At 43.8% G+C, this 25507-nt stretch overlaps 1 non-coding gene and 1 pseudogene across 1 annotated transcript; both read right to left on the reverse strand.

The window, feature by feature from the left end:
• Positions 1 to 15039, reverse strand: part of LOC119061848 (60S ribosomal protein L28-like) — a 32999-nt pseudogene extending 17960 nt beyond the window's left edge.
• Positions 11080 to 11142, reverse strand: LOC119061963 (U7 small nuclear RNA). Its single transcript, XR_005084893.1, has one exon. It is a non-coding gene; the product is annotated as a U7 small nuclear RNA (small nuclear RNA).
• Positions 15040 to 25507: the final 10468 nt, after the last annotated feature.

A 25507-nucleotide genomic window follows, 5' to 3' on the forward strand; every position in this document is an offset into this window, starting at 1 on the left:
GATGATCATGCAGATTGGTTTTCTTTCGGAAGGCTCGCCCACATTCATTACATTCATAGGGTTTTTCTCCAGTATGAGTTCTCTCATGTTGAATAAGGGATGAACTCTGACTGAAGGCTTTCCCACAGTCAATACATTCATAGGGTTTCTCTCCTGTGTGGGTTCTCTCATGTTGAGTAAGTGATGAGCGTCGACTAAAGGCTTCTCCACATTCGTTACATTCATAGGGTTTTTCTCCCGTATGAATTCTGTGATGCTCTATGAAACTTGTACTCCTTTTGAAAGCTTTTCCACATACGTTACACTGATAGGGTTTCTCTCCAGGATGAGAAATAGGTTGTTGACTGAAGGTCTGCTCACAATCATAGGGGCTGTCTCCAGTATGGATCCTCTGATGATCAGAAAAGTCTGTAAAGTGACTGAAGTCTTCCCCACAGTCATTACAGTGATAGGATTTCACTTCAGACAGAGTGCTTTCATCTTGAGTAAGGGATGAGCTGTGCTTGAAATCTATGCTGTAGTTATTGCTTTGGTAAGGTTTCCCTCTCTTATGAATCCTCATATGTTTATAGAGGGATGGGCTCTGACCAAAAGCCCTCCCACATATGCTACATTCAAAAGGTTTTTCTCCTGTGTGAGTCCTCTCATGCTGGACAAGGGAAGAACATCGACTAAAGGCTTTCCCACATTCCTTACATTGAAAGGGTTTCTCTCCACTGTGTGTGACCTCATGTTGAGTGAGGGACGTGCCATGCCTAAAAGACCTTCCACATAAGTTACATCGATAGGGTTTTTCTCCAGTGTGAATTCTCTGGTGTTGAACGAGGGAGGAGCTACGCTGGAAGGCTTTCCCACAGAGACTACACTGATAGGGTTTCTCTCCGGTATGTGCATTCTCATGCTGACCAAGGGATGAGCTGTGCCTGAAGGCCTTCCCACATACATTACATTCAAAGGGTTTTTCCCCTGTGTGAATTCTCTGATGCTCGGTAAGCTGTGTCTTCCAGAGGAAAGTTTTTCCACAGTCAGTGCACTCATGGTGTTTCTTTCCAGCATAAATTCCCTGATCTGTGCCATTGGGGAAAGCTCCCTCTCCTTTATGAGTTTTCTCATGTTTGTTAAGTGATGATCTATGAATAAAAGCTTTTCTACACTTGTTACATTTATAAGGTTTCTTTTTTGCAAGGATATTATTCTCATTAAGTAAGTCTGAATTATGTTCCAAATTGATTCCAAGTGTATCACATTCACTAGACCTTAAAGGAATGTTCAGTTGTGTGACCAGGTCTGTGTTCAATCTAGAGTTTTCACCAAATTTATTATGTTCAAAAGTTTCCTCTGGTGTGATTTTCTTCTCAGCGGCTACATCTGGACCCAGATATCTCTTCCAGCTTTCTTGGTGCCTCTCTAAATGACTGCTCACATCCCAAGCATCTTCTAATGTGGCCTGTGAGCAACCATCTATGCGAAGGGATACTTCAGATATGTTCTGCTGCAGATATGATGATTTGGCTTCAGGCCTGGTCTTCCAGTCTGAAAGAAATCCAAAGTGCAAAAGTCCCCTATTCCCTCTGTTGAAACAAACTGCTACAGCAGGAATGAGGAAATGAAAGATTCAAATTATACATGATTCTGTTTTGAGATTAGTCCTGTAGCTTGGGGAGAATACCCAAAATGGAGGAAAGGAAGAGTGAAGAGATATGATAGTGCAGACTGCAGATCCAGAGTGAATGGTAAGTCCAGAATTGGGAAGCCCACCTAGGAGGGCTGGTTAGGAAGTAAGGAAATAAGTGATTATGAGACTGTTAGGCATAGATACAAAGGGAATAGCATCACAATCCACCCTGTAGAATCCTGTCTGCTCTCCATTTTACAAACCACCAAACTCTCGATCTTCTTAATACTTCTATTTCATAATTCCTTTAAAGTCACCTCTGAGGCTCCAGATATTCAAGCCAGAGTAAATCTGTAGCCAGTGATCTAACAGAAATGTTTCTTTGATATTCTTGGAGATCAAGGGCTAGATGGCACAGGCTGCGAGAAATATTTCAGCAGGCAAATCATCCTTGCCCTTACAACAGGGCTGTGGTTTTAGTCTATTTACATTCTGGTTCTACACTAGCTACCTCTGTTAACAAAAAAAGGATTTATTTTAATATGTCTAATAAATTGACCTCTAAAAACCATTAATAATTATTGAGCTCTAGTTAATGATATACATATGGGAAATGTAGGAGTAAAATATGCTCATTCTGCAATTTACTTGGAAATGCATCAAATGCATAAATTGGCAGATGGATGAATGATAAGATATGTGATAAAGCAAATATAACAAAATGTTAACTATAGAATTTTGGTGGTAGGTATATGACGTTCACTTTATAATTTTTTCAACTTTTCATATATTTGAAAACTTTCATAATGAAACATTTGGAGGGAATGACCCAGCAACTAAAGGGCCCTAACCCCCTTACCCTGTAACAAGACTTGAGTCTAGATTCCTGAGGACAGGGAATGCTTAGTATTTCTTTTAGAACAATTCTTAGTGGGACATTCAAGAAATATATGCTGAAATAATTGTGTAATTAAGTTCTCTCCCAAGCCAGATTCCATAACAATAATTTCTGACCGTCTTCTACTTGCTCTGCACCACGGACAAAATATAGAAATAAAGTAGACTCTTTGGGAGCCTTAAATTCAAGAACAAAAACAAGACTCAATCTTTTGACAACTAAAAAAAAGAAAAAGAAAAAATCATCAGATGGCATATTATTAAATCTGAATTTGTGTGGTAGGGATGATACAAATGGTATTTGTGATCAGGGAAGTAAGAAGTAAATATATTATATAAATATATATAAGAAGTTTCATGAATTGACCTTGAACTTAGAGAATAGATGGTTTTGGATAGATAGAAAGTATTATCTAATGAGAGAAAGTATGTGCTACCTACAAAGAACATTAAAAAAGAAGCTAAACCTAAATGAAGGAACAGAAAGACAGTACTGGAAGGCTGATGCAGACTTTAAATCAAGGGAGTTTGCTTCTTATAATGATGTATAGGAAGTAATAATGAGGTTTTTTCAGAGGTGGGTGGTTTATGAAGATAGAGCCTTAAAATCCAATATGGTACACCAAATGATGAATAGATAAACAAAATTTGGTATATGCATACAATGGAATAAATACAAAGAAATGAATATCAAGAAAATGAAGTAATACATGCTACAACATGAACCTTGAAAACATTGCGCTAAATGAAAGAAACTAGGTACATAGAGCTATATATTCTGATTCCATTTATAAAACATACCTAGAATAGGCAAATCCATAGAGAGAAAAAATAGAATAATGGTCGCCAGGAGCTGGGGGGTGATGGGAAATAGAAAGTGACTGCTAATGGGTATAAGGGTTCTTTTTGGGGTGTTAAACATGTTCTGTAATTAGATAATGGTGATGGTAACACCACCCTGTATATATCCAAAAACCACTGAATCGTACACCTTAAACGGATAAATTTTGTTTTGTGAATCATATCTCAATGAAGCTATGATTTTAAAAATCCAATATGGGTCTGGCTAGGGAGCTCAGTTGGTTAGAACTTCCAGGCACATGCAGGAGTCAACCAATGAATACACATGTGGGTGGTAGGTAATAGTAATCTAACCCTGGGGCTTGGTTTAAGATGTCACCAGTGGAAGTTAAAAGGCAGGAAAATCTAAGATACTTCTCAAAGGAGGAAAATAACCTGGGTTGAAAGAAGAAGACTAAACTGACTATGGTGTCTGGTCTAACAGGCAAGGGAAGAAAGGGGTGATGGGCAAGGTGGTAAAATGTGCTGGCCAAGGATTAAAGGGGATTTAGATTTTACATCTTTAATAAGAATTGTGTGGGACTTCCAAGTGGAGGTGTCCTGTAACAACAACAAAAAAAAGTGAGCAGGATACAAGTAAGGATGATTGCTGAGTCTATAGCAAAAATAAAGAGCTGTAAGTACCAGAAAGCAGGTACCTTTTGGCAACAGAGAAAGAAGGGAGGAGGCTGGAGGGCAGCCTCCTTAAGGCAAACTTGAGTAGGGGGAAAAGCAAGGAAAACCAAAGACTGAAAGTCAAGAAGCACTTAATAAGTAGGAAGACCAAGAGAGGATGATACTCGAGGAACTGTGGAGGGAGGCAATGAATCAAATCGGCATGAACACTGAATGGATGGAAGACCATGTTGTTCCCTAGACAAGTGTAGCCAGGGAAAAAAGTTTAAAAATGAGCTATTAAGGGAGGAAGAATCAAAGCTGTGGCTATTTCCTACAAGTCTGGGGCAGCCAACAGTGAAAGCAATAAGACAAAACAAGGAAGAGACATGGAAATTCAATTATGTCTGAATGAGTAAGAAAAGGAATCATTAAGGATGGGAGACTGAGGACATCAGAGGAGAAAATAATCCATCCAGCAGGGTTACAGGATAGGGAGACATGGTACACTGAGTGTAGAACAAAGGGGTATCTTTTCCCCTGGGACCTACCAGCAGCAGGAACCCCTACTGGAGAAGGGAGACATACAGAGGTGTCACCCAGGAGATGACTCAGCCTCCTCTGCCAGTCTACGAGCTTCCAGGTCAGCACTTTGAAGGTCCTTCCCCTCCCTCAGCCGTGCGTTGTCTAAACTGATTCCTACAGGCCTGATTCTCACTCATTTACCTGGAGAGAAAGATCTTTGGATTTCTCCCTCTGACAGCCATGGCTCTTCTCCTTGCTCCAATTTGAAGATCACCTCTGGCTTGGAAACTTGATATCCTGCTCACGGGAAAAAAACAAGATTTTGTTGTTTGTGCAAGTGAGCCAAGAACCCTCCTACAAGTCAGTACTAGTCCTTGATCCTCAGGAACTCTGAAGGAAAACAAAAGGTGCACTTGAAGGTCATGCAATCAAATGGTCTGTTTCCAGTTCTGCGAAAGAAAGGTCTTTTACCTAAAGAGCAGGCTCAGAAATCCATAAGGCCACGTCCCAAAGAGATGAGTAAGCTCCAACCCTGAACACTCACACCCTGCTCTCAGTCACCCAAGCTACAGTTAGAGCCCTACAGCCTTAGCAACTGAAAAAGTAAAGACCCACCACTAGGCAATACACTGAGATGTGGTCCTTACCGAGAGAAACCAGGTTGCTGTAGTTCTCTAGCATCACGTCCCTGTACAAGCGCCTCTGAGCAGGGGCCACATGGTGCCATTCTTCCTGGGTGAAGTCCACGGCCACATCCTTGAATGTCACTGATTCCTGTAGGATCACACTGCTGCTCAAATAGGATCAACCCCACAATTATTCCCATGGCAATACTGGTAACACACTGTAGGGTCTTCACAAACAATGATCATACATTTAAAATCCTGAGGCAGCAATGTTGGGTTAAATATACTGGTCGTGTACCTAATTGTGTAATCTAATATTCAGGTCAGAAAGTCATGAGGAGCAGTATGTCCTGCAATCCTTAGTTTTCCTTTCCCTTCAAAGCCAAGCCTTTTTATACAATCTCCAGTTCCTCCCTGCCCATACACTTCCTTTGTTACAAACTCTAAATACAGTGGAAGTAAAAGTGGCAGCCTTCCTTCACCCCCATCACCAGCTTCACCCCCATCACCAGCCCTAATTTATTCCCTAGAAATAACCTCTGGTAACGGTTTGGTGCATACACTTGGGAGTTCCTTTTCCATGTTTATTACATACACTGTGTCTTGTTTTGTGAAATACCATAAACATTGTTCCACAACTTATTTTTACATTTAGCTATGTATGTTGGAGATCTTCCCATAGCAGTTCATATAACTTCACCTTTTTCCTTTGAATTACTTCATAACACTCCACAGTACAGGTGTATCATAGCTTACCCATTACCTAAAACCAACAGCACTGGTATACTAAGACCAACAGTCAAACCCCCCATCACTCAATGAGCTCTAGCCATGCTGACCTTGTTGATCCCTGAACAACACATCAAGCTTGTTCCCACCCAAGGCCTTTATGCTTGTTACTATAAGGTTGACAACTAGTTACTACTGGTTATTTAGGTTTTAGCTCCAGCATCACTTCCTCAGAAAAGCTGTCTTAGCACCATCCTCTAATTTATTCTCCATTGTATTATCATGTTTCATTTTTCTCCTGACACAGTCTCTCACTGTCCAAATTCCTGTCATCTGAACTCAGGAACCAGATGGATTCGGATAAAAAAGATATTTGTACTTCTAACCATTATCTGAGATTGCTTACTTGTTAGCTTGTCACCATGTCCTATTTGAAATTTCTCCTTTGGTACTGGTTAGATTTCTGTCTCAAGAAGGATACAATAAAGTATGGCCAAGACAGTACAACAAGATGTTGAAAGCAGAGCCACGAGTTTGCTGGAGCAGTGAGGGAAGGTTACTTGGCGGTTTCTGCCTTAGTCCATGACCTTCTCTCCCCACTGCCCACCACTCTTTCTTTCTCTTGCTAATTCCATTTCATACCTTTCATACTTCAGATGTTGGTTAGTAGATTTTTAGTGAAGCCTTCTAATCCCCTAGTGCAGGATTAATCCCTGTATTATGTGCTTTAAACCACTTGGCACACCCACAACTATTCAAATAGACCTCATAATCTATGTAATGATTGTTTTCCTAGTTAGACTGGTGAGCATTAATGAGGGCAACTATACATTTTTTAAACTCTAAAACACTAGTGTTCTGCAAGTGCCTGACCCACACTACACGTTTCCTAACTGAATTGAGCCTTAAGGAGACAGCTGAGATCTGAATTTTAGAGAAATAGGGGTGGGCCGACCTACTGAGTGAGATGCATGACTGCATTCGTAGATAACACTGGCCCCTCCATGTCATCATATCCCTGTGGTTGTGTCCCCACAGGAAAGGGAAGGGTTGAAATGTAGCAGATTTTTCTGACCAAGGTTAGGTCCAGGTAAAATGACACTGGATATTTACTAGGTGTCTGACTCTACCATATGCACTGAGGCAGAATAAAAGTGCCAATGAAAAAATACCACAGCCCTTGAATAAGTTCGTTTATTTTAAAACATGTTATTTATCAGAGCATGGAATGAGACCATGCACAGTAAAGTGAGGAGCTACAAATGTGCAGTGCAGAGAAGACTGCGAGAGGTACGGAAGCTTCAAGATAGGCTATACACTAGGCTTTAAGAAGTACCATTTACATAGAAGAAGGAATAGTGGGAGCTCAATCCAGGGCTGAGAAGCTTGAGAAGGGAAGCTAGACTGGAGATGCACATGGCCATTAGGAGGAAAACGGTTTGGACAAATTTGGACAAAGGCAGACATTTTGAGTTAGCCTGTGAGAAATAACACCCTCTCCCCATCGCCTACTCTGTCCTCTACACATACAGGCCCTTTGGTTTAGTTAGAGATAGTTGGCTGGATTCCTTTGTTTACCTGGTTGCCCATATGCAACACAAGGTCTCCTGACTATTCTCCTTCCCCAAATAGGTTGCACTAATGGTAAAGAACATGCTGACCAGTAAACAAGTGTCCACTCCAGCCACTCATGGCAGGGCAGCAAGTAGCCTCTGTTCTACTCTTGGTCCCACAGACTCTTTTCCTTACGCACTATTGGCCACTTCTCTGGAACACAAATTTGGTCATGCCTTACAAACCTTTAATTTCCCCCACTTCCCCCTGTTCCTACCACCTCACCTGTCTGCACCACCATCTCTTACCAGGACGATTGCTAAAACCTAACTTGTCTCCCTCCTCTTCCACTCAGGTCTTCCTCCCAAGTCTGTTTTGACATAAAACAACTAAAGTAATCTTATTAAAACATGCCCAATCGAGTCACTTTTTTGCTTTAAAGCCTCTAATGGCATCTCAATTCAGCCAAATCTTTACAGTGGCCGACATGGGCCTTCCCAAGCTGGCCCCCACTGTCACCCTGCCTTCATTTTGAACCTCGTCCCTGACCAACTGCCCTCTCCACTTCACTCACCCCGTCCTCCCTACAGTTCCCGGACACACTGCACATGCTTCTGCTTTGGGGTCTTTGCTCTGTTCCTCTACATGGATGCCTCTCCCTGCAGATAAGCATGCGACTCCCCACTCACTTCCTTCAGCTTTTTGTTCAAATGTCGCGTCATCAGAGCAACCCTCCCTCACTTCCCTACATAAAACAGCAGCCCCACCATGTCACTCTTATTTTCCTTTTCCACAGTCTTCACCACGACGTATCATATTTCTGTTTACAGTCTGTATCCCAAAGCAGAATGTCAACTTCAGGAGGGCAGGAATTTTATTTTCTTTATGGTGGAATCTCCACCACCTAGAGAGCAGGCCTAGCACACAGTGGGTGCTCCATAAACACTGAATAAATATGCTTCTTAAGATTCAAAATTAGATTCCTTAGTGTGAGTTTCAGAGCCCTTCATTAACTTACTTCCACAGCCTCAGCTCTCTCTGGCTTCTCCCCTCTACACCATAACTCAGCATGCAGAAGAGTTAGAGCTCCTTGAAATCAAAGGATCTCTTTTGTCTCTGCAAGTACTTTTTCAAAACACTAGGCCTTTCTTCCTCTGCCTAACTAACACGCCTTCTCTCTTTAGGGGTTCATTCCTATCCCCAGGTCCGGTCTAAGAGCCCTCCCCACCCTGGGCCCCTCTCCAGCACAGTTCATAGCACACGTGATGTGGTGTCTGTTACTTAACATTCGCTCTGCTCCTAGAGGGTCAAGACCTTGTCTCAGGCACCTTCAAATCTCCACAATCATTTTGGTACATGAAAAACAATCAAGAGTTTCAAAGATTAAGTAGGTAAAAAATACTCTGAGATCCATGGTGTGAGTTAGCCACTCTGAGTTAGAGCAACTTTAGAGCATTCTCAACGCTGCAGGTCAGACCTGGGACTGTAATAAAATGACCTAGTAACACCTTGTAGATACCACTTACCCTTCTTCCAGATATAATGGGACTTCATCAACACCTTTTAACACAACATGCAGATGGTTTATTATAGAACTGTATGCCTGAAACTATGTAATTTTACTAATGTCACCTCAATGCATACAATAAAAAAGTAAAAAAAGATAAGTTTCAAATGCTTTCCTTCCTCATGTTGACATAAAAGGACCCTGGCCAAAAGTAAAGCCCAAAGCCAAGAACTGGAAACAGGACATACTAAGCTGACGAGGCTCAATTTAATGGGCCCCTAGAAAGCTCTGCACCTAGTCAGTATGAAATATCCTTGTTAAACTGCATACCTCCCAGAGAGCCAGTTTTCTCATCTACAGTGTGGGTTCTCTGAAATAAAGAAGAGTTTTGCCCTGGCTGGTGTGGTTCAACAGGATGAGTGCTGGCCTATGATCCGAAAGGTCACTGGTTGGATTCCCAGTCAGAGCACACGTCTGGGTTGCAGGGCAGGTCCCCAGCGGGGGCATGTGAGAGGCAACTGATAAATGTATCTCCCACACATTGATGTTTCCCTCCTTCTCCTTCTCCCTCTCTTTTCCTCTCTCTAAAAGTAAATAAATAAAATCTTTATTAAAAAAAAAGTTTTAAGAGCAGAGGAGTGGAAAGGGCACTTCCTAAAAGGATAATGTGCTAATATAAAGTCTTTCAACTCTAACATATACCAATCCTAGAGCAGAAATCAGCTCAAACTCTAACTCAGGAGACTGTAACTTTGAAACTTCACAAAACTTAAAACCAGAGAATGGCAACTAATGTGTAAAAATAATCTAATTTACAAATACTACCACTCCAAGACTAGGTTAGTTTGCCCAGTGAAAACACATTAATTTTACTAGCATACAGTATGGTGTTTCTACTCAAGTTCCCGGTGCTTTCTGACACCAAACCAATAATAGTTTGGTAAGCTGTTGAGTCGATAGCATACCTAACAATTGAGTACAGTAAGGAGAAAAATACTATTAGCCTTTACACACATACACAAATGCCCTATTAGTCTAACAGCAACACCATGCAGGGGTGTCCCACCTTTTGGTGTCTCTGCACCACACTGGAGGAAGAGTTGTCTTGGGCCACACATTAAATACATTGCAACGCATAATCACAAAAACATCTCATAATGTTTTAAGTAAATTTACGACTTAGTGTTGGGCCACATTCACAGCCATCCTGAGCTGCATGCGGCTCGCGGGCTGCACGTTGGACGCCCCTGATAATATTCCAACTGGAAATCTGGACTCTACATTTTTCTTTTATGCTCTGGAATCACCAAGAGCCTCAAAAATGTCTCCTATACGCAGTCTCTACTCTTCACCTTTCAAACTAGCTCAAATTCTCCAGTGCCAAAAATGCTATTAAGCCAGGCAGTAACTTTCTAGATCTACACCATCTAATATAGTAAACCACTAGCCACATGTGGCTAGTCCAATAGGATGTGCGCTAAGTGTAAAATACACACTGGATCTCAAAGACTTAGTATGCACCCCCCAAAAGTAAAAAACCCCATTAATAATTTAAAAATATTGATGCACAAAGAAATGATAATATTTTAGCTACACTGGGTTAAATAATATATTACAAAAATGAACTTCACCTGTATCTTTCTACATTCTGGCCACCAGAAAATTTAAAATTACACTGGCAGCTTGTATTTGTCTCAGACAGCACTGTTCTGCATTTCTGCCTCGGGCCACCCCCTCTAGGCCACTGAGTCAACCTTCCTCCCAAACTTTGCCTCCTGCCCGACACCACATGCTTCCACCATGTGCAATCTCCGCCCTGATGACATCACTCTGATTTGTGCCACCTGACCCTGTACATACTTCTCTGACTGGCTCTATGGGAGGAATTCCTAGTCACCCTTCCAGAACCAGTGCAATGTCCCTTCCCTTCTGAAGCTTTCCAGGTCCTTTGTCCTCCCCCACCCCTTTCAGTACTTGGTCCACATCTCCATTTCAGAATGGGTTGTTTACTCATGATTTTCTCCCTCAGTAATTTATAAAACTCCTTTTCCTTTTAGTATCTCCAGAACCAAGCATATTGAAATTGTCCACAATCATGTGGGCAATTTAAAAAAACTTGCCCATGCATGGAGGGCCTCGCCAAACAACTTTTTTTTATGCCTAGGGGATAGAAGAGTCTTCCAGTAAAAACTATAAAACCTACAAGACAAATTTTTTAAAAGCTGTAAGCACTTCAAACAACTTTTAAAAGCCCCAGCTAACATACGGTACATTAAACACTCACCACAGGCCAGGCACTGAGCTCAGCCATGGACGCACACCCTCTCACAGAAGTTCCTCATCGAAGCCTTGCTGTCACCCGAGGGGAACAGGTCCCTTTCCTTGACTGGGTCTGAAATATGACCCTGGTTAAGAACCACTGCCTGGCAGAGAGCAGGCACTCCAAAAATGTCTGCGTGAATGGAGCCTGGGAAACTCATGCTGAAGAAAAACAGGAGTCATTTTGAAGATTTTTAAAAAAATGACAGATTAGTGAGTTAAATTCTTGGATTAGAAATAGGAGTGGCAAACAGAAAACGATGAGATTAATAGCCGAATCTAAAAGCTGGGTTCCTCTTAAACACTAGCCAACCAGAGAAACCTCTGACATATCAAGTAAAAAAAGAAAAAAATAAGTGAAATTAAAGGGGATAAGCAAACTATAAAATAATAGTTTGCTTTAGTCAACACATGACTCCATATGACATTAAGAACAGTCCTATGACAAGTATGCACAAGTGCTTTGAGAACCCCCAAGGAGGGCCACCTGACCTCACCCAGGGTAAGGAGTGTGTGAGCTGAGGGTAAAGACCAGCTCCAGCCAGCTGATGAAGAGGCTAAGAAAACGGACTTCTGGAGAGAGGGAGCTCAAACATCCCTGACTGCAAATATCCTGACCTAGTTCAGCAAGTGGCTTGGCTTCCCCTGACGACACAGGAGTACGCTGTCTGAGTTCGGGCGACCCGCACCAGCTTTTGCTGGATCTGTTCATCCTGATGATCTAACCACACAGCTCTTGGGATCTGGAATCAACAGAGACCAGGCACAGTCCCTCTCCACTTGCTCCCTGTCAGGGTAGAACACCAAGAAACCTTGTCTCCGCATGAAGTTTTCTTTTAAACTTTCCCTATTTCTTGCTGTTCTTATGGCTTCAACTTTAAGAAAGGTAAACACCTTTTTTATTCCTAATTAAACAATTAGTACACATATTAGAAAAGAGTACACAGTATGTATATAGATATAGCCACTAACGATCTTACAGATTCTAAGGATTTTCAGGGTATCCCCCTACCCATCTCAGCTCCCATTCCCCTCCCACTGTAGGCCACTACAGGTATTTGTTAGCCAAGCCGTTGGGGAAGATCACACCCATCCAACACCTTGCCAAAGGAACTATGACTTTAAAATTCTTGTTCTAACACTTTATTATTCACAACAATCTCTAAAACGACGAAGAAACTGTACTAGCTTCCTGCTCAAAAACACTGGCTCAAGAGACTAGGCTCCCTGTTGCTCCCTGGACACAGCACACATCTTGCTGTTTCCAGAGAAGTCTTCCCCAGAGATCCTTCAAGTCTGCCCATGTGTCACCAATAAGCATAAGGCTCACCCTCGCCACCCTATTTAAAACTGCACTCACACCACAATCTCCCTCCTCCCCCACTCAATCCTCCCTACCTTTCTCTACTTTTAATTATTTTTCTGAGGTATTGTCACCTTCTAGGACATCATATAATTTTTCTGTTTACTCCTTCTAGGATGTAAGCTCCACAAAAGCAGAAACCTTTATAAATTTGGTTCACTAATGTATCCCAGCCACCTAGAAAAGAGTTTTAATACATATTTCGGTGACTATCTGCTGAATGAATACATGAAGGAAGAATAAATGGGTTATTAAGGCCAAAAGAAAGACGTCTAAACTCCCTTCTGTTCTCAACTACCTACTGCCTATAACCCACACCCACTGTCACACGGGACAGTTTCACAAAAACGCCCCTCACCTTCCTATTTCCCAATTCCCCTGACCCACACAGCCAATCACCTCATCCCCTTCAGTTTCACCCATTTAGACTCTGCTCCTATTCCAAGGAGTCTCCACAGACTTTTCCACTAGCAGAATTTCCTCCGCTCTCTCTGTACTCACAGCAGCTGCTGGACCTCGGCAGCAGCACTTGACACCGTCCTCGTGTTCTAGTTCTGCATGAGGCTGTCTTGCCCCAGTAATTAACTTTCTGGATAAGCAGTCACAAGACTCAATACTTATCTCTTGCATTCTAGAAGGCCATGCTCAGGGAAAGGGAACCAACGATAAAGGGAAATTTCTGCCTAAAAGGCCACTGTTCTAAGTTCACTGTTCCATGCTGTCCTTCAGCCTGAGTTAGGTAACCCAAGTGGACTATAGGGCCATTCCATGAGAATAGCATAAGTGAACCAGCGTGGTTAGGGAAACACAACTTCAAAAGTAAAGCTGAAAGCAGTCCCTGGAACTCACTGCTCAGAACACAAATCCACTTTCACCATTAAGAAGGCAACCCACCTCTGCAGAAAGGATCAACACCCCCATGAGGTGTTAAGTCATCCTAATTCTCACAGCCTACTGAGATAGAAAGGTGCTGATGGCAGTGAGTTGCTCTGGCTCACCACAAACCAAGTAACTGTCTTACATTAGTAGGCTACTTGGCTTACTCCTTAAGGCTCACTCCTGTAAAACAAAAACATATAACAGGAAGAAAAAGATATAAAGGCATTTTATATCATTTCATATGGTGTTTAATTTCTGTAAACAGCTTTTAAAGGACATTACTGATTGGTATTTTTATCTAGAGTGATTTTGTCTCACATACATAGCAATTAGAATATGATTTTTCTTTAATTCTAAAGAGAGTGTGGATTAAAATACAATCTTGACCTTGTTATAATTTCACCAACATATTCTATGTAAATCAGTGGACAAATTCAGAGTTGTGATGCTTCTAGAAAATGCCTTCTCCCGCACAAGAATGAACAGGTTCACAATCAGCCTCATATTAATTACGCTGAAGACTGGGCACATGGGGATGTGCACTATTATGCCTTTGTTAAAGCAGAAAAATACGTGAACATCTATGTGACAGGTCTTCCTTGGTTCCTACCGCCTCTCACCGGCCCTTCCCCAAGACAGCCCTTCTCCAGCCTCTTACTCCGCAAATCCTGACCAAGATTCTTAGGACCCTTAAGGTCTATGTTTCTTGGATTAGAAGCCTGGCTCCTCTCTCCTTCACTTACTGACAGTCACTTCCTCCTGTACAGTTTTCTAACCTGTCACTCCACCTTCTCCATTCCTTACTGAGAAGAGTTCAAGAACTTGGCTTGGCACTCAGAATTCTCAACCTTGACCCTTTCCAAAACATCCATTCTCAACTCCTCCCAGAAGAGACCACATGATCCTGGTCCCTTCCTCCCCCTAGCTCTGGACCTTGGGCTTCACATGGCTGGGAGGCTCCAAGGTAGCGACCAAGCCAGGAAGGAGAGTCTCCAGGATGAGCACAATGTTCCAAACACGTCCTGGGGCCTCATTGGATGGGATATCAGGAGTAGAAAGGTCCTTGCTGCTCACCTGGGCTGTCGGAGGCCTTGGGGCCATTCCTGCCTCGTCCGGGCCTGCTTCCCAGACAGGGGCTGGAGAGAGAAGAGAGGGGCCACTCACCCGGCTGCAACCACCAACCCCACCGCGTCCCACCGGGCCTGCCTCCGCCCCTCAGATACTTCTCCCGGGAGAGGGGTGAAGAAGTGTCTCAGCCCCGCGTGGCCTGCCCTTCCCCCTCTTACAAATTAAAGGCTCACCACGTCCAGGACACCCTCCTCTAGCCACGCCCAGTCCCCCTGGCCCTGGTTGGATGGTGGGCGCGGCAGGATGGAAGTGGTGTTAGGACCCGTGTATTCGGAATCACTGTCTCTTAGAGTTTCCAGATTTTGCGATCTCAGGCCCACCCAAGGTTTGGAATGTCTCCTCCCGCTCCCGCTGCAGGCTCAGTCCTCTCCAACTGCAATGTGTGGAGGTGCGGCCCAAAGCGGCCTTGGCCGCACCGGGGCTGGACAATGGCTGCAGCTGCGGCGCCGAGCCGGAAGTGCGCCTGCGCACGTGGAGCCTTGTTCCCCGCAACCCTGGTTCCCAGCCAGCGTGTGGACTACACTTCCCAGAGACCTCCGCGTGGCTTCTCAGAGGCTCCGCGAAGACACCGGCATCTTTCTGGAGGCAGCAGTGGAGTGTGCTGTGAGGGACCAGCGAGTTGGAGCGGGGCATGACTACTCTGAGGTCCACTTCTTGCAATAAGTCACTGGGCGCCTGCTCTTGTGCCAAAGGCACGCTGCTAGTGGCGGGATACAGCAGCATATAAGACAGAAAAGATCCTGCTTTGGAGGAGCGGCTTGCACACCTATAGATGATAGCGACAATAAAAACGTCAAACAGGTCAGCAGAAAAGTTTAGGGACAGATTTCAGTTATGGGGACAACAGTGAAGGGGGTGGGGCAGTGTTGCAGCTTCAACACAAAATGCTTTTTATTTCTTTGCCATCTTACCAAACACTGGTTTGAACATTGACTCACCAGACCACACCTACTACGACTGAGACACTTGATGAGATATTTAATGATATTACAGGAGAGAGAGAAAAAAGAACCTCCAGATAAATCTGTGGACAAAACAATATGAGAAAGCAAACGGTGCTACTATCATGTTATTTCACTCCTTGGTATTTCATTGCTCAGGCTTTGGTGCCTGGGACGAGTTACAAATAGTGGAAAATTTCAACCCCTAGATAAGTGAAAGCCAGGTACAACTATCCGATTTATATAACTGTTTTATAGATTACAAATAATCAGTCTTCATTTCCTAGACTTAGACTTAACCGTAGAGTATCACATATTCACATATCATAGGAAATGATTACAACTTAGTGTTCCTTTTTGTTACATTCCTTTATCAAGAGGATGGATGTTTAAAAAAAAATTAATGTTTTCTACCACTGCTGCATGAATATAATGCTCTGGAACAAGCAGAAAGCATAATTCAGAAATGAATGAGTGGTTTAAGGAGCCCTCTCTGAGTGACTTAGTAGCTGAGACTTAGAGAGGCAACTGCAGGAACATGAGAGAAAAGACTTCCAGGCTGAAGGTGCTGAGGGTGCAGAAGCCCGAAATTGGAAATAAGCTTGATGTGTTTTGGAAAGAGATGTCTAATGTGGCTGCAGGAGAGTGAGTGGAGTAGAGGCAGGAGCAGGTGGGCTGGGGTGGTGGGATGGAGCAAGGTTCTGGAGGCCGTGATAAGGGGTGTGGGCTTGGAGTGTGAAGGGAGCCACCAGAGTAGCTAGCAGCAGCTTCGAAGTGACTTACTGCTCTGTGAGGGGATAAGAGAAACTTTCCCTGTTGTCCCAGAATTGGTAACCAGGACCCACCGCTGAGGTTAAATTATTCTGCATTCTAAAGAGAGGCAAAACATCTGGGACTAGATACCCTCAGATTTTACAGAGGCACCCGGCTACTATTGTTAACCATTACCTCAATGCCACCCCCGTACCGCTATAAAGAAATTGGGATAGGAAAGGAAGAATTCCTCAGAACAGGAAGGCCTCCACCTAGTGGGTAATATGATGTTCTACTGCTCACCCCCAAGATGAATGTGAGAAAGAAAACCACTCAAACGCTGACAACACCCAGAGAAGGGGGAGGGGGTTTATTAACTACCCAAAAGCTTCCCCAAGCAACTGTTAAAAGGAATTAGGGAACAGGCTGAGTGTTAGGAGAGCAGTTTGAGTTTCCATTGTTTGTGTAGTAAGTGATAAACTGGAAAATAATTGGGCTTAAACCCTCTGGTCCCCAGGGAGGGGTGGGGCAGCTCAGAACATTAAGAGGCTGTGGAAGTACCTGGGGGAGGTGGAAGTGAAGCCAGATTTCCCAAGTTGGGTATCGGTAGGTTTCCTCTAAGGAACTCACAAATGCACTTCCATTTCTGCCGGTGTGGCTAAACAATTTTTTGATGATGGATGCAATATTTTAAAAATCTTTTAAAATGCATTGGTGACTTGGCCAGTTTGGCTCAGTTAGTTGGAGCACCATCCCATAAACCAAAAGGTCATGGGTTTGATTTCTAGTCAGGGCATATACCCAGTTTGTGGATTCAGTCCTCAGCTAGGGAACACAATGTCCTCAGCTGAGGATAAAAAATGCATTGGTGAGCTGGAAAATTCATACAGAATGCACAGAGGCCAAAAATGAAGTAAAAGTGATAACTTATAGAGGGAGCTAGGACACTGAAAACTAGTTTTCACCTGAAAGTTATTTGCCAGAGATTTGTTTTTCATGGTTCTGTAGGCACAGGTACCAGATGATGAAACTCAAGTACCATCCACACACACATGTACCCCAATATGCATTGGGACTCCCAGGGTGAGCACAGGTAAATTGCCTGTTTCAAAACCTGGCATTGAGTGGAGAGGCAGAAAACATCTGTGAGAATTTGTAACTACAAACTGGTCCTTATGTAGATTTGTAGCCTGAATTCACAGTCCCTAGGTCTTCTAAAAAGCTGCAAGCTGAGAATTTAGTTTATATATTGGTCCCAGGCTAACAATGCTTCCAGGAATCTGGCAGAAGCAAACACAAATCCTACCTGGAGAAACTGGCCTTCAGCCCAGGCTTCCTCAAATATGATCCCAAGAAATATGAGCTCACAGTCTGGAATTACAAAACACAGAAAACAAAAACCCATGAATGACAGAGAGTAGGAAAAAAATAGCACAATCAGTTCATAACAACCTCAGATATAGGGAATTCTCAGACAAGAATTTACAACTGGCCTAATATATTTCAAAAGTTACTTAAATAAACTCAAGCAGGAGTTGAGAAAATGAGTAAAAAGCAAGAGTCTAAAAATATAAAATAGCCCTGGCTGGGTAGCTCAGTTGATTAGAGCATTATACTGATACACCGAAGTTGTGGGTTCAATCCCTGGTTAGGGCACATACAAAAATCAACCAGTGAATGAATAAATAAGTGGAACAACAAATTTCTTTCTCTCTCTCTCTAAAAAATAAATAAATTAGACTTCCAGCCAAGATGGAGGTGAAGGGAGACACACTGTGTCTCCTTGCACAACCAAAAAGGATAACAACAAATTAAAAAAAAAACAGAACTGCCAGAAAATAGAACTGTATGGAAGTCCGACAACCAAGTAGTTGAAGAAGAAACATTCATCCAGACCGGTAAGAAGTGCAGAGACAGGCAGCCAGGGTGCAGAGGACTCGTGGCAAGCTGGCAGAGGGGGGACCAGGGTGGGCAAGGAGGTGGCTGGTGGAGCGGGCAGCCCCACATTTGCATGCAGATAAACCAGAGGAACAACTGGGGAGCAAGACAAACTGAGCAACCCAGTGATCCAGCGCAGGGAAATAAAGCCTCAAAACCTCTGACTGAAAACATCTGTGGGGCTTAAGGCAGCAGGAGAAACTCCCAGCCTCACAGGAAAGTGCATTGGAAAGACCCAGAGGGTCCTAGAACGTATACTCCCCACTGCAAATCAGCACCAGAAGGGCCCCATTTGCTTGTGGGTAGCAGGCAGAAGTGACTGAACGAGTGGGATTGTTCCCTCTCGGACCCCTCCCCCACATGTGGTGCCACAACACAGTGTCACAGGTCGCCCTGCCCTGGTGAATACCTAAGGCTCCACCTCTTAGAAATGGCACAAATAAAAGAACAGATCAAAGCTCCAGAAAAAATACCACTAAGTGACGAAGAGAGAACCAGTGTACGCAGTTTTTCAGATGCGTACACTGGTAATCAGGATGCTCGCAAAATTAGTTGAGTATGGTCACAAAATAGAGGAAAAGGTGAAGGCTATGAAAAGTGAAATAAATGAAAATGTGCCACGTCCTCTTCCAACCATGCTGTCTGACAAGGTCCGGGCATGGAGGATTCGAGTTCAAAGAATTCGTCTCCCCGGAAGAGAACGTGGCATCCAAAATGGGTTAACAATTGGCTGTTTTATTTTAATTATTTTACTCTTGCTACTGAGTATGGACATTGTACTGTACTTACTTATTCCTGTGAAAATCACCAAAGAGGAAGAAACAGTTTAGGGGAAAACAATAGTATTCCCCACGAAACTACCTGAAAGGATGGAAAAATCTCCACAGATTCCCCTCTCCCTTATAGAGGGGAGTACAACAGCCAGGGTAATATAATTGTTAACCATAAGGGAAAACATGTGAAGTTGTATAAATTACCCTGGTTTGAGCAACTTAAAGCAATCAGGACCACCATGGTGTACCAGAAATAGGTAAAACAAGTTACATGTTTGTTTGGGTAATCAAAAAGTAGTGGAATTGTTAGACATTTATATTTCAGGTTCGTTGATTCACATAATTCCAGTGAAGTTGTACAAAGTAATGTCTTGATCAGAGAACAAAGTTCCCTCTAATGAAATAGTCCCTGAATGTTTTCAAGTTGTTGAAGTAACAGCCCTTCCTTTACCTTGAATAAGAATATATATCAATTGGACAGCAAAGAAATTTAAAAAGGGCTGGTTAACTATTACAAACTGAACATATAGAAACAGTTACTAGAGAGTCAATTTATAGTACACAGAGAAACATTTTAGACAGAAAAGAATAGATAGCTAAATTAAACATCACAAAGGCCTTATAATAAATTTCCTATTACCTCTACTCAATCTAGCGTATCATTTTGCCCCATGATAAATTCTGAGAAACTTTAATATACAATTAAGACATTCAAATTCTGTACATACAGCGACTTCTAATTGTCTGATTAATGGCTCTCCTGGTCAAAATAATCTTTGTTTATTATAACTGAATCTATGAGAACTTTCATACTTTTCCTGGTTACCTTTGTATTGATTTTTTCTGCTTAACTGATCATGCTGTACACCTGCAAATGTTAGTCACTACCTAAAATGAAAATATAAAAACCTGCTTGTACTTGCAATAAATGGAACAGAGCTTCACAGTCCTTTGAGGCGTGTTGTCGTCTGTTACCCAGCGCCGACGCCTACCCTCACCTGTGGGACCCCTTGACCCGCTGCAGCCAGACCATGGCAAAAATGTACAAGGAACCAATAGTGATGGGAAGAAAACCAGGACTCAAATCAATGGTTTGGAGCAGAAGGAAGAAATAGACATTCAACCAGAATAGAATGAAGAAACAAGAATTCAAAAAAAAAAAAAAATGAGGAGAGGCTTAGGAACCTTCAAGACAATTTTAAATGATCCAACATCTGAATTGTAGGGGTGCCAGAAGGATAAAAGGAAGAGCAATAAATTGAAAACTTATTTGAAAACATAATGAAGGAGAACTTCCCCAATCTGGCAAAGAAAATTAACTTCCAGGAAGTCCAGGAAGCTCAGAGAGTCCCAAAGAAGTTGGACCCAAGGAGGAACGCATCAAGACACATCATAATTAAATTACTCAAGATTAAAGATCAGGAGAAAAGCACTAAGAGAAAAGGAGACAGTTACCCTACAAAGGACTATCAACTGATTTCTCAAAAGAAGCCTTGCAGACAAGAAGGGGCTGGAAAGAAGTATTCGAAATCATGAAAGGCAAGGACCTACATTCAAGATTACTGTACCCAACAAGGCAATCATTTAGAGTGGAAGGGCAGATAAAGTGCTTTCCAGATAAAATCAAGTTAAAGGAGTTCATCATTTCAAGCCTTTATTATATGAAATGTTAAAGGGACTTATCTAAGAAGAAGAAGATAAAAAATATGAACAGTAAAATGACAATAAACTCACAACTCTCAATAACTGAGCCTACAAAATAAAACCAAAAACAAACTAAACAACTAGAACAGGAACAGAATCACAGAAATGGAGATCTCATGGAGGGTTATCAGCAGAGGAGGGGAAAGGACAGAAAGTGGGAAAAGTCACAGGGAATAAGTAGCATAAATGGTAGGTAGAAAATAGACAGGGGGAAGTTAAGAACAGTATAGGCTATGAAGAAGCCAAAGAACTTACATGTACAACCCATGGACATGAACTAAGGGGCGGTGGGAATGAGGGGTGTACAGGGCACTGGGAAATAAAGGAGGGGAATGGGACAACTCTAATAGCATAACCAATAAAGTATATTTTTAAATCAACAAATTTTTAAAAATTAAAGAAATATTAAAAATAAAAATACTATGAAACAGAATTTAACAAGAACAAAATAGAACTTCTACAAGTGAAAACTATAGTAAGTCAAATTAAAAACTTCACACACACAGGTAACAGATTAGATATAGTTGGGAAGAAAAATCAGAGAACTGTAGATCTGACAAACTTATCAATAAAAGGCCAAAGAAATGAAAATGAAAAAAAGCAGAGAGCTATAATAATATGTCTAGCTGGGATCTAGAAGAAGAGAAGGAGAAAACTGAGGTTGTATTTGAAAAAATAAAGGCTGAGTGTTTCCAGAACTGATGGAAGATGCAAACTTACAAAACCTGGAGTACCAACATCCTGAGTCAGATAACTAAAAAGAAACGTATCCTGAGGCTCTTCATAGTGAAAGTGAAAAATACCACGGCATATCTTTAATATGCCCCGGGGGGGCGGACAGAGAAACTGCCTTTGGAAGAATGACAAGTGTATTGAGATGTCTCTGGCCACAAGGCCCAGGCTCGGAAAGGACCTGGAGAGACAGGAGTGTGACCAGACTTGGGCTGGATTCGAATGTGCGCTAGTGTTCGGCGTGGCACTCAAGAGCAGTACACTGACAAAATGGTGCAAAGATACTTTAATTCATTTTTTACGTAATCATAAAACATTTCCAATGGCCCATTTCAAGGAATATTGATAAAACCTGGGGTTGTTATGGAAGAGGGGACCAAGTGACGATTTTCGAGGGCCAAGCCCCTCCATTCACAGCGCTCCAGGGGGTGGTTCGGATTTCTGCTTAGAGGGAATCACACACCGATGCGCACACTTGGGGGATTCACCAGCGCCTCCTCACAGCCCCGAACCAGACCTGCCCTTAGGCCCCCAAGCCAGCGCCCCGAGGTCCGGGTGTACCCGAAAGTGCTGATGCCACAGCTGCCTGTCCACCGATGGCTGCTTTGGAAGCCCCACTTGTTTCTGGGCCCTGGGGAGAAAGCCGAGGCCCCTGTGGAATGGGGGCACGGTCCTCGTGGAGTCTGAGAGCTGCCACGCACGGCTCTTGATGGCTGCTCCCGGATCCCAGGCTCAGTCCCCTTCTTTCTATTCCAGGACCTTGCTCTGCACGGGAGGGCCGGGAGCATTTAGACGGGAGCGGTAGGCTCCTCGCAGGGAAGCGCGGCCCTACACCGCTGAAGGTCAAGGGTCTCCGAGTTCACCGTTAGAGTCCCGCTGCAAGGCTCACACGGTGGAGTGACCAGTCTCCTCCCCGCAGACTGTGCTTTCGGGTTGACAGATGCGGGCGGGGGTGGTGGAGGTGGTGGGGGGTGGGGCGCTGGATCCAGTGCAAACCTGCCGCCCAGTCAAGAGCCACATTATCCGACACTTCCTTTCTCCATGACAACTGCTCTGGAGTCAGCTCCAGGCTCCGAGTTCCACCCGGCAGGTCGCAGGTCCACCCGGGCAGGGCCAGGGAGATCGGTGGGGGGGCCTCCAAATGTCTGTGTGGTGCCCCCAAACCTTTTCAAACGCCAGAGGGGTGGGCAGGAGGCCACCCCTCTGCTTGAGGAGCAGATGATGCGGCAGTCAGTGAGAGCAGAGGCAAAGGGATCCGTGGTTACATGTCACCTATCCCTATCTTTAACATCTACTTGGATTTGACCTCCCTGGGCCCTCATTGGGGGCCCTTCTGGCTGGGACGTCCCGCATAACACAAGACTATATCCAAGTTCCAGTCACTTAAAAACGTTTGTAAAAATCTCCCACCTTCTGGTTTCCACGAAAACTTGTAAGAGATGGGACCCGGTGAAGGTAGCCTGCCCAGATCCAATACTGAGAGCCAGCAGTTCTTGGAACCCTGGTCCTCTGTCTTCCATGCACTTTTGGGCTGGGAGAGCAGGACCGGGGCGCTGAGTGGGGCTGTGCAGCTTCAGGGCTCCACCTCCGAGATCTGAGGCAGAGTTTCAGGTCGGACGCAGGGGAATGGAGCCTCAGCACCCTGGTCCCCTTGCTCAGTCAAACAAGACCTACTTCAATTTGGAGCTTCCAGGGCATCAGGCAGTCACACGCGTAACGTTAATGCAAGCTTTAATTTGGCAGTTTCTATCTGACAGGACCAGGCTAGGCACTTATATCAACTGAATTTAGCAACCTTTCAGGGATAAACATATGGGGAAACAGATGCAGAGAATTTAAGAAACTTGTCAAGGTCACTCTGCTACCAAGTGTCAGGTCCTGGATTCAAGTGGCCTCTCTCTCAGGCATGCTCTTGACCTCTACGCATGTTGGTATCTCCCTATGTTACAGCTGAGCCCCTGGTGACCCTGACCTGGAAGGCCCCCCAGTGGGTCCTTACACCCTGTCTCTGACCCTGTATGCTTAGCACAGTTTTTCTACAGGGCTCTTAAAGGACCCTGTGGGTCACCCACCCCATTAGTCTTCAGGCCAGAGCCCGACCAGTGGCAACGACCCGGATCTGACGACCAACACCGTGCATGCCGGCCGCCCAACTGGCACCGTATGCTGTGCCAACAAATGGTTTTCTTATTTCCAGTAGACTCGGGGTTTAATTTCTCGTTAATTAGCATATACATTTACACATTTTCTATGTTGTAATAGGCATATTTTTTTGCCTGCCCAATATCCTTTCCCCTGTTACTCAAGTCTTAGTAACAGAACCTCCCTTTCTTTGGGGGAAGGGCTTCTCCTTTTCTATCTTCGTAGAAGCGACCGGTGAAGCCACCAACCACTGCTCCCCATGTGACCCAGATCAGGGCACTTACGTTCCCCTGGGTGTTTCCTGCAGCCCTTTCCCCTGGACTGTAGCATGGCTGGGCGAGTTTGAGGCCAGCACAGGGACAGGAGCCCAGACTGTGGTCTGGGAGAGAGGGAGGGAGGAGGAATAGCAACCGGGAGAAGGGATAGGAGGTGGGGTAGGGGGTTGAAGAAAGGGGATGAGAGAGGAAACAAGAGAGGGAGCCTTGTCTGTGTCAGACCTGCACTAGCTGCCCCTGTGTGAAGCTCTAGCCCCGCTGTTTCACAGTTTTATTACATGCAGGGATAATTTCCTCTACTTCGTCTTATGCAAGTTTAAAATGGCTTCTCTGACTCTTGCAATCAGAGTCCTAGATAATATTCACATTACGTTACACCACTTCCAAACTCAGAATATTCAAAACAGAATAAAGCTAGCTCCCTTGTACAGTTTATTTGGAGTTAATTATAGAATCGCTTCTTTTTCACAAGAAGGTGAAAAAGTAGTACAGAAAGGTCCCATGTACCCATCAACCAGCTTCCCCCATAACGGCACTTTACCAGGAAATTGATATTGGCACACTAGTTAACTAGCCTACATACCTTACTTGGATTTTCCCTCTTTTGCACACACTTTTAAAAATGCCCCTGTGTATAATTCTACAGCACTTGATCACATGTATAGATTCACATGACTCAAGACACAAAACTCCTGTCACCACAAAGGAACTCCCTTGATGTCACAGCAATACCCTTCTCTCACCCACTGCTACCGCTGGTCTGGTCCCCACCTCTATGCTTTTGTTATTTCTAGAACGTTATATAAATGGAATCACACAGCGTGTGAACTTTTGAGACTGGCTTTTTTATAAAACTCAGAATAATGTCTTTGAAGTCCATCCAAGCCACTGCGTGTATTAATAGTTGACTCCTTTATATCGCTGAGTACTATGCTATTGTATGGATGTACCAGTTTGTCACTAGTTCAATATAATGACAGTTCTTTACTCAGATACAGGAGTATAAAATGTACATGAGGAAAAAAGAACATCACTCAGTCCCCCAGGCCCACACATTGAGCTATGAATGCCTGGGACCTTATCTCAGACACCCCAGGGTGACATCTGATAAGGTTTGATCTTGGTCAGTTTTCTAATCATTAAGGACTCTGCCAGCCCACCCTCAGGTTAAGTGCTCGAATCATCTACAAGCCCCAGAAAATGCTTTACGATTCAACAAAAGTTCACTGACCATGCAAGTAGCCCAAGCCTTCTGAGCCTCTGCCGTTGGGTGCTGTGTCACAAAGTCTCCCGGGTGGCGGTCTGCCACCCTGGGCCACACTGAAAGGAATGACTTTTGCTCCATCCCAGATGTGATGACTCAGACTGAAGCCAGTGGTAACACCTCAGGGGCAATGTAGGCCAGGGGACAGGAGACCTCGCTTTGACTTCTGACTCAGCCACCCAGCCCTTCCAGACAGGCCTTCCTCAGGCCAGCCACTTGTCCCCTTGTTTGTCAAGTCTCCTTGTTTGTCAGTGGATGGGCTGTTCCCCAGCACCCCATCTCTGCCCTGACCCAGTGACCTGGTCTGTTTGATCCCAGGCTCTCCTCATGGAGTTATGAAAAACATCTACTCAAGGAAGGCTTTTCCCACGGACACCTCTGTGCCTCC

The sequence above is a fragment of the Artibeus jamaicensis genome, unplaced genomic scaffold, assembly GCF_021234435.1.
Source record: "Artibeus jamaicensis isolate MK-2021 breed Jamaican fruit bat unplaced genomic scaffold, CSHL_Jam_final contig_464, whole genome shotgun sequence".
NCBI classification, from domain to species: Eukaryota; Metazoa; Chordata; class Mammalia; order Chiroptera; family Phyllostomidae; genus Artibeus; species Artibeus jamaicensis.